The sequence below is a fragment of the Anoplophora glabripennis genome, unplaced genomic scaffold (genome assembly GCF_000390285.2).
Source record: "Anoplophora glabripennis isolate ALB-LARVAE unplaced genomic scaffold, Agla_2.0 scaffold208, whole genome shotgun sequence".
Lineage (NCBI taxonomy): Eukaryota > Metazoa > Arthropoda > Insecta > Coleoptera > Cerambycidae > Anoplophora > Anoplophora glabripennis.
Genome location: NW_019416550.1, coordinates 29,793 through 40,189, shown reverse-complemented (window position 1 = coordinate 40,189; position 10,397 = coordinate 29,793). Strand labels below are relative to the sequence as shown.

The 10,397-nt window shown below is 34.3% G+C and overlaps 1 long non-coding RNA gene across 1 annotated transcript; it reads left to right on the top strand.

Annotated features, from left to right (window-relative positions):
- Positions 1-4,582: 4,582 nt before the first annotated feature.
- LOC111691691 lies at positions 4,583-5,864 on the top strand. Its single transcript, XR_002763024.1, has 3 exons — positions 4,583-4,734; positions 5,084-5,179; positions 5,781-5,864. It is a non-coding gene; the product is annotated as an uncharacterized LOC111691691 (long non-coding RNA).
- Positions 5,865-10,397: the final 4,533 nt, after the last annotated feature.

The following is a 10,397-nucleotide window of genomic DNA, read 5'->3' as shown; positions in this document are numbered from 1 at the left end:
AGTATTATGGGGGGTGAAGAGATTTTAATTCAGGCAACGGTTTTCTACGACTCGGAGTCATTGTCAAAACAGTATGGATATTTGCGAAATAAGTGGTAAATTTATTAAAAAATTAACGCAGATTTGTACAGGCTGGCGGTACACAATCAAAAGTGGATTAATCGTTAATTACGGTTACTTCGTAAAGCTTCAAAAATTTAGATTAGGCGCAAACTAGTTGATTATTCGAATTAAAGCCAGACGGGGAATACGTCAATTACAATGAGGAAAGCTGTGTAAATTTAGTCTTCATATTAAAAGTTTGAGATGATAAATTCTTTTATTTTTTTTAAATTGTATTGAAATAGAAATTATTCTGCTTAGGTGTGTGATAAGAAAACCAAGTTAACAAACGCTAGCACAGCTGTCTTTGCTGTCTCAGCAAAACGGTCAATAGCCTGTTCTGGCGATATCAACTGCAGTCACTGCACTATGCGGCTTTTCTTGGCTAAGACTGTTAATAATCAATTTTATAATTAGTCATATAATCAACGAGTCTGCTCTGCTTGTTTTTTGTTAAAAGTTTCTCGGATTATTATAGTGAGTGGTGCTTTTTGTGTGTATCCTTTTGGATAAAGAAAGGTAAGTCTATATACACATTTTCAGTTAAAAACGTATCTTTGTATAGCAGTTATAATCTTAAACGGCAATTACTTCTCATAGTAAAAAATTCTATAACTAAAAATATTAGCATTAAATTCTAAAACAGTCAAACCAGCTACCAAAATTAGTGGTATATTAAACAAATTCACTTACACGTTTATTATCTAACGAAGAAAAATTCTATTTAAAACCACCATTATACAAGGCGTTAGTTTAGCAGTTGAGAAAAAACAATAGCTACAGGGCCTTTATAAACGTTACAAATTAGTTAACAACAAGATGGTGGCTAAAAATCTAAAGAATTATTTTTTATATTATTATTTTTTATAGACAGCGGAAAGACAGAGAGAGGGAGCAGCATTGGAAAGGCATGCGTTTTGGCTACAGAATGACAGATACATGGAAACCAAAAACAAGTCATATGAAGGGTAAGTTGCTTTAAATTTTATCATTTCAGATTACTTTTCAGTTTTAATACACAGCCTACGTATTCTAAAAACTATAATTAGCTGTTAAAATAGCTTATTTATAATAAAATCATATTTAAAGCATTAATATTAAACTATAATTATTTTTCATAGTAAAGAAAACTTACAATTAAAAATATTGGCTTATTTCTACAGGAAAACAAAAAAATCCTCAAAACATAATTTAGCTGGTAAAACAGCTTATTTAATACAGAAAAAATCACTTAATCGTAATAAACGTTAACTAACCGAAAATTAAATACAGGGCGTTATTATAATAACTGAAAAAATGAACCAAAAACAATTAAACAATAGGTAATTAGACGAATCTTTATTGAAAAAAGATAAAGCAATTTACTAGAATCATAAACAATCAAAACCAAAATCAGATTAAATTTTTTTTTATTTAAAACCAGTATTATACAGGGTGTTATTTTAATAACTTGAGAAATTAAATAAAAATACAGGGTCTTTATAAAATGTTACAAATTAATTGATAACAAAATGATGGCTAAAAATCTAAAGCATTAATTTTTTAGGCAGTTGAAAGTTTAGCCAGGACAGAAAGACATGAATTTTGACTACAGAAGCATGAAGTTCAAAGCAAGACATCAGGACGACAGAGACATGAAGAAAAAAGCATACGAAGTAAGTTGCTAGATTTTTCTGCATTTCAGATCGCGTCGTCTGTACCGATTCAATACACAGTTAAATATGCTGGCTTGATAAGGTACCCGCGTCGTGTAGGGATCTATCTTAAACGATTACCTAAGGGTAATCATTGGATTTTTCCTTGCCAACGACAAAAGGTTTCAGCAACACGCGAAAAACTTAAATCCGCCCGTGAACGCGAAAGGCCTTCGGGCTATCGAAACGATAAAAATGGGTTGTGGTTAGGGCAAATTCAAAATATAATTGTTCGGTACCACACTCTTAACGCAATTCAAACATCTCGACGGCAGTGTTTCAAACTAAACAGATCCGTTGCGACTTAGGACATAATTGAACGTTATAGGGTCTTTCCTTACAATTAAAAATTACTATTGGCTTTTTACATTAAAAATATTCAGATTTTATTTTTTCGTAAAATAATTTTTTGCCACTATTTTTTTTTTCATGAAAGTTCAGTTTGATGTCATATTTCATAATTTTCCATATACAGGGTGTTTCATAATATATGCGCAGGACTTCAGGATGTGATAGCTCGTCCAAAAATTTGAAAAAAAGTTTGTATTAACTTACCCTCTAAAATGCACAATTTTCGAGATACAGGGTGTTGAAATTGTAAAAAAAAATTCGTTTTTTTGCGAATATCTCCGGAACCGTTTATCGTACAGAAAACAGCTTTTGTATGCATTTACTNTTCATTTTTCAACAATTAAAAATAAATAGCACAATGCCTCCATAATATATAATAATATCCCCACATTCTCAAATCCCACAAATATCCTTTTAGGTACCATCTTCGAAATCAAGAGTACCACTCTCGCGCGCATCTGCCGGGGCACCCATTTTCAACCCAAATTTAGACACATGAGCCAGAATGAACAACGCAGACTAAGTGAAAGGAATACCATTCACAACACGCACTTCTACGTCATTATACGCTCGCGGCTGGGAATGGCGAAGGCGTGTCGGCACACCTGGACCCTATACAGAGTGGGCCAAATAATGAAGACGAGTTAGGGATCATCCTTTTCGGCTAACTCAAACCACAAACCTATTTTTCTAACATCCCCAAAATCCAACAAACAACCCTCTTCCAGGAAATCTACTAGAACATCCATTTTCATACCTAATTTATGCAAATTGAGCCAGAATGCACTTAGTTTATCTACTTCCATTCCGAAATGTTGCGCATACTCTTTGAATGCATATAAAATTTGTTTTGCGTCGGTATTCCAGCCAGTCCCAAAAGACATTAATCTTCTTTAAATCTCTTATAATTTTGCAAATTGTATTCATAATTTTCTTGGATAACAGTTAATAATTCTTTGTTAATGACATACATTATACTTCTGTTATTATCTAAAGCGTGGTAGAAAGTGAAAATGGTAGATATTTTAATGTTATAGTATAAAAGTGGAGGGAGGGCGGATTAGAACTCTCCGTCTTTTAATTGGCTGGGTAAAAAGGAAGCGGGGGCCAAGTGGTGGGAGGAAAGTAGTGGGAGGGGCGGACTAGAACTCTCCGTCTTCTTATTGGCCGAGTTAAAATGAGGCGGGGCCAAGTGGTGGGAGGAAAGTAGTGGGAGGGGCGGACTAGAACTCTCCGTCTTCTTATTGGCCGAGTTAAAATGAGGCGGGGCCAAGTGGTGGGAGGAAAGTAGTGGGAGGGGCGGACTAGAACTCTCCGTCCTCTAATTGGCTGGGTTAAAAAGAGGCGGGGCCAAGTGATGGGAGGAATGTAGTGGGAGGGGCGGATTAAAACTCTCCGTCTTCTGATTGGCTGGGTAAAAAAAAGTGGTGGTGGGGGGGTAAAATGGGGTGGGGGTGGATTAGAACTCTCTAACATACTCTACTGGTGTGAATTTCAGGGTAAGTTGTAAATTTTGATTATTATTCCTATATTTATTATCTAGATAATGGAGACTACTACACAAGGAGCCTGAACTCCATGTAAACAAAAATCTTACCAAAATAAGAGGGCGCTAGTGTCCATATGACCCTTTAGAGAGGGGAGATAAAAAAGCGGCAGTTTGAATTATACATTAATCATGCCATTTTTGATGTGTTAAAAATTTTAAAATAAATAATATAAGCTACTTTGAATTATATAAAAATGCAGATCACAAATGTACTGTTTTTCATTTAAATCTGTTGACAGTCATTCACTGCACATACTATTACCATATTTAAATTATTTTCGAAACTTTTTATTTACCACTATAAAAACAAATTGCAATAATTATTGACTTGACTTCTAGTTTTTAGGTTAATACATTATCTATACCTCCCCGATATATCTACTCAACTCATTATAAAATAAAATTGGTTATTTGCTTACTTCACTCGTATTTATTATGCTACATTCACTTCGGTACATATGGAACACTAGCGATACCCCAACTTCTGCCATTTCTTGCACAAATTTGTCAATTTTCCCGTATGAGTTCGTGCTCTTTGTCTAGTCTCCCTGATCTAGATTATCAAACTTTTGAAAATAATAAATGACATTTTTAGAAATGCATTTGTTTATATATTTAATATTAGGAAGAAAAACATTTATACTTCCTTTTATATACATAAAAAATACGTTGTATTAACTTTCAGTAATTTTCTTACACAAAATATATTAATAATCTTTTGTTAATAAAATCTATTACGGTATTGAAATGACAATCCATTTAGTCTAATTTGTTTTAATAATAATATGCTATGTGAGTTCAACGCCAAAATCCCATGTATTTTCTTATGAAGGTTCATCCTGGTCATTTTTGACGAATTTTACCCCCACTCCTCCTTTTCACTGCACTTTGCGGCTTTTCTTGGCTAAGACTGTTAATAATCAATTTTATAATTAGTCATATAATCAACGAGTCTGCTCTGCTTGTTTTTTGTTAAAAGTTTCTCGGATTATTATAGTGAGTGGTGCTTTTTGTGTGTATCCTTTTGGATAAAGAAAGGTAAGTCTATATACACATTTTCAGTTAAAAACGTAGCTTTGTATAGCAGTTATAATCTTAAACGGCAATTACTTCTCATAGTAAAAAATTCTATAACTAAAAATATTAGCATTAAATTCTAAAACAGTCAAACCAGCTACCAAAATTAGTGGCATATTAAACAAATTCACTTACACGTTTATTATCTATCGAAGAAAAATTCTATTTAAAACCACCATTATACAGGGTATTATTTTGGCAGTTGAGAAGAAACAATAGCTACTGGGCCTTTATAAAATATACAAATTAGTTAACAACAAGATGGTGGCTAAAATCTAAAGAATTAATTTTTATATTATTATTTTTATAGACAGCGGAAAGACACAGGGAGAGCGGCGTTGGAAGGGCATGCATTTTGGCTACAGAATGACAGAGAGATGGAAACCAAAAACAAGGCATACGAAGGGTAAGTTGCTTCAAATATCATCATTTCAGATTACTTTTCAGTTTTAATACACAGTCCATGTATTCTAAAACTATAATTAGCTGTTAAAATAGCCTATTTATAATAAAATCATATTTAAAGCATTAATATTAAACTATAATTATTTTTCATAGTAAAGAAAACTTCTATAATTAAAAATATTGGCTTATTTCAACAGGAAAACAGGTTAAAAAAATCCTCAAAACATATTAACATTCTAAAAACTATAATTTAGCTGGTAAAACAGTTTATTTAATATAGAAAAAATCACCTATTCGTAATAAACGTTAACTAACCGAAAATTAAATACAGGGCTTTATTATAATAACTGAAAAAATGAACCAAAAACAATTAAACAATAGGTAATTAGACGAATCTTTATTGAAAAAGATAAAGGCAATTTACTAGAATCATAAAAATCAAAACCAAAATCAGATTAAAATTTTTTTTATTTAAAACCAGTATTATACAGGGTGTTATTTTAGCAGTTGAGCAAAAACAATAGCTACAGGGTCTTTATAAAAAGTTACAAATTATTTGACAACAAAATGATGGCTAAAAATCTAAAGCATTAATTTTATAGGCAGTTGAAAGTCTAACCAGGACAGAAAGGCATGAATTTCGGCTACAGAGGCATGAAGTTCAAAACAAGATAACAGAATGACAGAGCCACGAAGAAAGAAGGCATACGAAGGGTAAGTTGCTAGATTTTTCTGCATTTCAGATCGCGTCGTTTGTACCGATTCAATACACAGTTAAATATGCTGGCTTGATACGGTACCCGTGTCGTGTAGGGGAATTAGCGCAATTCAAACATCTCGACGGCAGTGTTTCAAACTAAACAGATCCGTTGCGACTTAGAACATAATTGAATGTTATAGGGTCTTTCCTTACAATTAAAAATTACTATTGACTCTTTACATTAAAAATTTTCAGATTTTATTTTTCATAAAATAATTTTTTGCCACAATTTTTTTAGTAAAGTACAGTTTGACGTCATCTTGCATCGGAAAGTGCTGCCCCGAATTCTCCGGTTCAGGCGCAAGAGTAAATCTTTTTTAAAAATAAGACTAAATTTTTCTATATTTAACATTTCGTAATTTTTCTACTTTTTAGTAAAGTACAGTATGACATTTAATTTTTAATAATTTTTCTACATACAGTACGTAAAGTACAGTTTTGGCTTAATTTCTACATAAAATAATTTTTCTGCTTTTCTATATTAAGTTTTCATAAAATAATTAATAATTTGCGGCTTGAAACAATTAAAAAAAATAAAAAAAACTTACCAGTTTGGCTAAGGGAAAGCGGTAAACGGGTCCAGAGGGCGGTTGCAGAGGCAGGTAATGGGGTGGGGGCGGTTCTTTGATAGCCATAGGGGGGCCTCACAATAATTACTTGGAAGCCCCCGGCAACTCAATTCCACAAAAATATGTTCGCACGTATGCGCACAAACGAAAGCGTTGTCTATACATACCCCTTGAAGGCGACAACCCTTATCTTATTAGGACTGGTATTACAGACGCCATGGTTGTACTCACCCGCATGAAAGCGGTACCTGTTACGCTAACGTGAGGAAGGAAGTCCACCACCAGCCCAAATTCCCATCTTCTTCTTAGCTTCGTAAGCGCCACCTCCGTACACCTCAACAGATCAGCGAAGAATGAACAAGTACCGACATGTCTCAGCTAGTAATTTACTACGCGTATAAGGTGTCGTCATGTTTTACGTCACGTTATTACGTTTTACGTTATGCTGTTATCACATTTGAAATAATTATCAGTTTTAAAAGGTGTTGAAACTTCTTCAATAAAGGCGAGTTTTTTAAAACATGACGTGTCGCATATCAAAAACTACGCATACAAGGTCTTCTCCACCAGAGATAACGAGGAGAATGTCGTGTGTAAAATTAATGGTATATCCCTTAACTACACAGCCTCACGACTGGTAAATTTCGATACCATAAAAGATATGGTGTTAGACACTTCCGCCATCCCTGTATGCGTGGCCTCAAGAAACATCTTGAGGACCAAGGAGCAGGAGGTGATAACTGTTCGACAAACCAAGCTGTATAAGCCTCTCTCCGTCAAGAGAAGGTTCATGAATGACCACACAACTTGTATGTAACGCTCTGTATTATAGATAATTACATTGAAAAATAAAAACCATATTTTACATGCAGCGTTTTTATTTTTCCTCATCTTTTCAAACTTACAAAGGTTAGAAATAATAATACTCAATCATATGTTACAAGTTTTATTAAGGGTATCTGTACATAACATTACAATACATTTCACCGTAATTTTTACATTTGCATTTTTTAAATAAATTCTCTGAAGTTTCATTACTGCAAAACGCCGAAAACTGTTCACGTTCTTTCACATGGTCTACAAGGGCTGTAGCATGTCCTTTTCTACGATGCGCTTCCAGCCTATAAATGTAGTTCAACGTCTTTGGATTTGAATGCTTGTTGAAGGGGTCAAAGTTCATTTTAGACAGCAAGGCAAACGATACAGGTTTTTCGTCTTCATAATGTATATAACATGAAGGCTGTTTATCCAAGTACCATTGATTAATTAATACATCGTCGCGAATATTTAGCTTCCTTATCTCTCTCAAGGCTCTTGCTTTAAAGTAGAACGCTGTTTTCATTTTTACGATTTGTCACTACCAAGAACAAGACAAGAATGAGACGCTTGCTCAAGGTATTCTTATTATGTAGAAGGGGGTAAGAAATTAAATTGCGCTCGTATTTTAATCTATTTCTAGCATTTTATTAACGTCATTTACAAAAATTTCAATCGGTGTATTTACTAGTTTAAAATCATTGTATTTACATGTAATATACGGTATTTCGTCCTTGATGCGATTAAAAAGGCTTATACTGTTGGGGTTATACTCTAAATCTGCCACAACGCGCGCTTTCGGGTGCTTCTTCTGTAGCCTCTTCAAGGATTGCGGGAAACGCCTTCTCTGTGTTCTAATGATATAGTACGGATACTCGGTTGATTGATTTTTCTGTATTATAGCAAACATGTGTCGTTTGTTCGGGTTAACGACCTTTGGACTTATATCTTCAACGTAATTTTCCAACTTCTCATTCCGGGTTTTTAATTCGTGCAATTTGGACATTAGAGCTTCATTATCGTGTTGGTAGTTGGTCTTGAATTCGTTAACGAAATATTCCTTTACTATTCTGTAGCATCTATCATAAAAACTCTTGGAAATCCAGCAAGCAATATCCAACAGTAACTCTTCTCTCACATACGTTCCAGAAATAATCGTATTGTACACGGGGTTCTTATTGCCTTTTACCGTGTTGGAGGGGTCAGGGGATGTCGCTGGAGAATCCGAGGCATCACTTTCCGATGCATAATATCGCATAAGTTCTTTCGATCTTTTATTACGTAGCCAGTTATCAAATCTTCGGTCGCCATCCTGGCATAGCTTTGTAGCGTTAAAGTAGCCTGTGTTCTTGTCAACGACAATCTTAAAATCTCCATATAAACCGTACCAGTACTAGTCCTGGATTTGCTCAAAGCAAACATCTCTTAGACTTGTCATTTTGAGATTATATTAAAAGCACGTCTGAACACTTTGAATGTTAGATGAAGAATGATTACTGTTGCTACTATGCTGCCGTTATTTATCATTCAGAAAAATGTCGAACAATATCCTTTAGCAAATTCAGTTCACACATGAAGAGCTCATTCTCCACACGATAACTTTCAGGAGCCTGATGAACAGCTGTCTCTGTCTCCCTTGCACTGGAAACTCTGATTAAGTCTACGTAAAAGAACAAGTCGAAGTTGGCTCTATAATTGTTGAACTCTTTAAGTCTCTTCTCAGGATCTTTAGTGTATCCCACTTTGTATACATTTCTAACTCCATACTTCATGGTTGTTGCTATGTAAACGTATCCGCCTTTCTCTTCTGTTCTCGGCAACCGCATCCATCAAATAACTTCTTGTAGCATTGCGGGATGCACATACGTTCTAGAAATAATCGTATTGTATACGGGGTTCTTATTGCCTTTTACTGTTTGCAAGGGATAATTGTCCCCATCACTTTCCGATGTATAATATCGCCTAAGTTCTAAACATTCAAAGAATACATATATTTATACAGGGTGTAATCAAAATGCTTGACCAAACTTGAATAACAGATTCTATTTCACAAATTCCTGGTGCAAAGACGTAAAGTATTGCGCCATTCGACTGAGATCACGTGAGCAACCATTGAGATTGAGGTTCAGAATTTGGACAAAAATAAAAAATATGTTTAATGCATGCGCAGAACATACTTGTAATTAGTCCCTTAGTTTCTTCAAAATCGTAATGTTAGCATAAATCATGATAAGGGAGGTCAATGAACTCCAAACAGCATTACGTCATTCTTAGGTCATCCGGGGTCAAGGTTCAGACCTGTTTCTACATGTCCAGACATGTTTTTTAGCATAAACATAATATTTATACCTGATATTTTATTTCCTTTATAACTGTAGTGTTAGCAAAAATTCTAACCTAATATGCAGGCTTGCTAGTAAAACCTAGCACGAGCCTCTTTAGCTCAGTGGTAGAGCACTGGTCTTGTAAGGTTTTTCTTATACATGAAAGGTAGAATGAGAGAGGAAATAAAACAAACAAGGACAAGTAAACATATATTATGCATATTAAAATATAATAAATGTAAGGTTTTTCTTATACATGAAAGGTAGAATGAGAGAGGAAATAAAACAAACAAGGACAAGTAAACATATATTATGCATATTAAAATGTAATAAATGTAATATTATAATGTATTTGTATGTATTTATGAATTTTTTCAAGAATTTTATCTAATAATGGCTTGAGAATTTTGGAAGTCGTTTCAATTCTTCTCTTGAATCTATCTCTATCCGCAGCAAAAAATTCTCAGTATCTACACCGAGCTGCAGTAGATGTAAAAACTCGATGCCTGAAAGCAACGATAAGGCTATCGGGTCGAGGATAATGTCTGAAGACAACGATTGCGCAGGCGCCTCCGATGGCGTAACAGCTCAATGCCTGAAGACTTAACGTTAAGATGATGGGAGACGATAACGCCGACAGCTAATAAGACTACTGCTTTAGATTATTGGCAAGTTACTGAATTATTCCCATATCATGTAGCTTGTTGATAATGTCACCACAGACACGATGTTCTTTAGTCAAACCACACT